We start from the raw sequence: 4,553 nt of genomic DNA on the forward strand, positions 1-4,553 counted from the left end.
AAATATAGATACATTCAACATACAGCAGGGCTTGGGGCTACTGGCGTGAGCCAGAGGCCAGCCCGCCCGGTGAAGATACGATGGCCAGGACACGAAGTAGACCTTTACTGAACCCAAGAGTTAAACAACCAGTGTGTTACTGTTTGGCGTAGAATCCATCTACTTGTAGTCATTCATCGCCGCATGAGAGCTGGCAGTCTGTTGATTCGTAGTAAACTGTTTAATGGAAGATGCTTTACAAACCCACACACAACAAAAACGCGTCTAATATGCAAGTTAAACGGGAGAAGTCACTTAACTAGACCCCATCGTCAGAGAGCACGAAAATGAGTCAAGTGAGACCAGTGGCTTTGCGCGCATCCTTGGGTGTTTCGAGCGGTTTCGCGAAAATGAAACCTGGATGTGGTGGTGGTGGTAGTGTTAGTGCAGATAGCGAGGCAGCCACCTTGGAAAGCTCTCTCCCCTTCTTCGATAACGGCACTTCCTTCATCTTCTCTCTTTCTCGATCCTTTCGACAACCGCGTGCGTCACATATTTAAGTGTGCTGCCCACTAGGTAGGCTAACTTCCATAAAAGTAGAAGTGTTATTTAAATACTTGACATCGGTATAGCATGACCTCCACATAAATGTCCCGTGAGCTGCGTCACTTGACCTAAATCGATTAGATATGCATAAATTTTAACACGTTATTCGACATGTTATTAGCTTTGAATTGGCATAAGTAGGTATAATATTGATGACATTGACCTGCGTATGGAAGTGGCATTATATCAGTTGACATCCGCATAGCATGAAATCCATATAAATTGTAGAGGTGTTGTGAAATTGGCCTCCGTAAAGTCGATTCTCTTATGCTTCGTCAGGACATTCAACATCAACTTACCCTAGAATCTGCATAATTAAGCATAATTTAAATGAAATAGACCTGTGGATAGAATAAAATCTGTCTAGGTGGACCTTCCCTCTACCAAAGGATACGGAGAATTTCTGAGAATAGGGCATTTGATTATCTATGCTGCCCTACGGGTAGGCTGAATTCCATATAAGTAGACCTGTTACTACATCATTTGACATCCGAACAGCTTAAAGTCAATATAAATGTCCGCTGAGTTACTTCACTTGACCATCTCCTTACACGAGAAGTTTTCAAATTGATGAACTGGACATGCGAATAGGCTAAATTCTACTTAAGTAAACCTTCAATCAAATACCAGATGGCATTCATTCAACCATCTGATATACTGCTACCATAGGGAGAGGCCGAATTCCAAATAAGTAGACTTGCCACTACATCAGTGTACATAGGAGTACATGAAATCGAAATAAGTGGGTCATGTGCTACGTCACTTGACCTCCGTCAAATCGATATGCTTAGGCTTAAGCAAGATATTGAACAACTATTTAGACCTGAATCCGTGGAGGCAGGTATAATATTGATGACATAGGCCTGCAGATATACTGAAATCACTTCAAGTTGAGAGGGAGGTATATTATTGGGCATGTTGCCCTACGGATTGAAAGTCTTCCGCCTAATTAGACGTTCCATTACGTCAGGCTATTTGGATATCAACTGATATAATGCCCCGTCTACTTGTTTTTAATTCAGTCTATCCGCAGGGCAGCATACCTTATAATGCGTCTGCTTCTCAGGATATCATGCTATCCGTTGTTTGGATGAAGCTCAGCCTCAATAGCTTTCCTTCTCTCCGCAGGTTCATGTCATCAATGCTATATCTACTTATACGGATTCAGAGCTAATTTGATGTCGAATATCTTGTTGAACTCTAATCATACCAAATTGATAGAGGAAAGCGACACAACAAATGATCAACACTTTGTCTAAATTTGCCTACTCACCTGGAGAGATTGTGATCGAATGGGTTGATTTTCCTGTCTAGATAAATAAGTGAGACTGATGCAAAGGAGTAGTCAAGTTTGTCCGATCAAATATATGCGTTCGGTAGTCAAAACTTGGTCAATGTTCGCCTTTTTCCTCTGTCAGAATTGGTCTGAGCCAAATTACTTCATCTTATCATACCTCTACTGTAGGTTTCCAGTGTGGTTGATTGGGGATACTTGTCTTGACATTCAATAATTTAATGCGTTTTCTTTCAGATACATAATTCATCGCTGTGCGGTTTGGAAAATCTGTCCTTGGAAATGTACACGGGATTGCTGGTGACGTTGTTTCCTTAACACCCATGAAACGAGACCATGCTATTAATTCTCCGTTAACTGCAGAACCGCTGCATTAGTGAGTTGTTTTTAAATGCATCCAAAATTACTAACATTATTTAGCATAGCCCAGTTAAAGCGCAAAATCCTAGTAAATTGTCAGCAGGTTCTTGCGATCAAAGCGTCAGGAATGCTGCTTAACAATGAAACGAGATTGCGTAACTTGACTGGAGAAATTGCAAAACCGTAACACTGTGCATTGAGAGATCCATTTCATGAATTGGTGAATCATTTAAGTCCAAAGATAACAAGATTTATTTATGTGCAGATCATAGGACCCCAAAGTGACATTTTAAGTAATCAATACTTTGCGATTGTGGGCACAGCATTTAAATTGCATGGAAGCAGTTTGTTTACCCAAAATTTGTGTAAACTTTGGTGGCAAGTGATAATAGACGTCCAAAACTTCCTGTTAAATTGCGAAGTGGTTCGGGCACTAATTCAAATGCCCTTATGATAAACATTCACGACTGCACTTAATTGTGGCAATTTCACTAAAGTGTGGAGAAGAGGTTGCAATTATAGAGAAGCCAGTGGCCTCCCATTTTAGGAGGGGTTTACTGCCACAAACATGGCAGTCTACACACTTCAATATTCATCCAAAAGATTGCGGTCCTGGTTCATTTTAATGTAGTCTAGTCCCAGGTTTTGCCTTGCTATAATTTATCCGTTTAAAAGATTAAGACGGAGAAGCATGCTCCTTGAATGTGTAGAGTTATAATGAGCATTTGCGAAAAATCTAGGTTGCCGTTGCAATATTAATGTCACAAGCGTCACACATATGTGCCAGTTTTTTCCCATCCACTATGTCCATTTGATTTCATTGAACCATGCTCAAAGCACATCTATTACCAGGTTTATTCGGATTAGAGCAACAATTTTTAGTATTTTTGAGTTGAGGAAATATAATTTATCTATCGTGTATAAGAAAAAAGCAGAACAGCTGATATATTTGTAAAAAAGCCTAATATGTGCGTTCGAATAATGCATTCATCTACAGTCTTTTTAATGACAGGCGATGAAACTGAGACGTGTGTTTATTAGGAAAACATTGTCCAAATTTGAGCTATTTGTGGGTGTGAGAACTTTTTGATCTTCCTTCCTATTGTTTGCTGCAAACGATACTAATGCAGACTGAATGATCTTCTTCCTAGTTAGGCTTCTTCCCCAGTGAGCACAGAACTTGATGTGGTAACAGCCGATTGGCTAGTAAAGATGCTTAGCCTTCCTGATTTCTACCTTCACAACACCAGTGATGGAGGTGGTGCTATTGGGGTAAATATCGTTTCTCATTTCTGCAGTCAATGTCCAACTATTAACAGCTTCTGAATTATGACGTCTTAATTACACCCCCTGGCTGACTGACTGACTCGGCTTGGTGGTTTAGCAAGTAGAATTTGCCTCGCTCACATTCCCAGCCCTACTTAATGGGATCGAAGTGCGAGTTGAAGATGTGCTCGTTTGCTTAACGAAGGTGTCAAGGCAAAGGCCATTTCTCATCCCAAGTCTGTCACTCAGTCAATTCGTTTGTCAGCATGTTATATACTGCAGAGTGTGTAATACTCACTTGCCCACTGGCTTTTATGATTTCACCTTCCCAGTTTATGCAAACACAAATTACTTCTTTTATCACTCGAGATGTTAATTGCTACAAGAGGTTGTTCTCCACTAAGTATTTTGAACGAAAACTCCTCACGATCGGGTAAGTAAAACCTTCTTCTTCATGATGCATCTACCGTTCATTTATTCGTGCGTTCTGCCGTCGCATACTCATCTCCTCCTAACGTTACGCAGTAAATGGCACGAGTGGCCAAATTTTCGCAGCTTTGGGTATCAGTTTAGCTCAGTTTATTAGGCAAGGAGGCAAAAACCGCTTCCTTGGGGTACTGCCATTACTTTCCGCCAGGGATGTTCCAAATTAGAGATAGTTTGTCTAAGAGAAAGTGGTAAAGCCTTTCGAGCCGGTAGACTGATGCATTTACACAGTCCCATATATTTGACAATTGTAACGTTCTGTGCCAAAAAATCTACTCAATTTTTTACTAATCTGATGGTAGCCTAGCCGTATCTTTACACTAACCTGTAGCAAATAATTGTCGAGTTTCTTTTATTTTAGCAATCTTTACAAGTTCTGCCACCTTTCCTACTTTTGTCACATTAGACGACCTGTAGCGAGCAGGTCATTGTGACAATGATGGCAGCTCGCGATAAGGCGACTGAAAAGTACATCTCGGATCCTCCAGGAGACTCAAAATATGAGGCTTTGTCAAAACTTGTTTGCTATGGATCTGTTCTAGCAAGTCCTTCGCTCTTCTCC

Source organism: Echinococcus granulosus (genome assembly GCF_000524195.1).
Source record: "Echinococcus granulosus chromosome Unknown EG_S00039, whole genome shotgun sequence".
Taxonomy (NCBI): Eukaryota; Metazoa; Platyhelminthes; class Cestoda; order Cyclophyllidea; family Taeniidae; genus Echinococcus; species Echinococcus granulosus.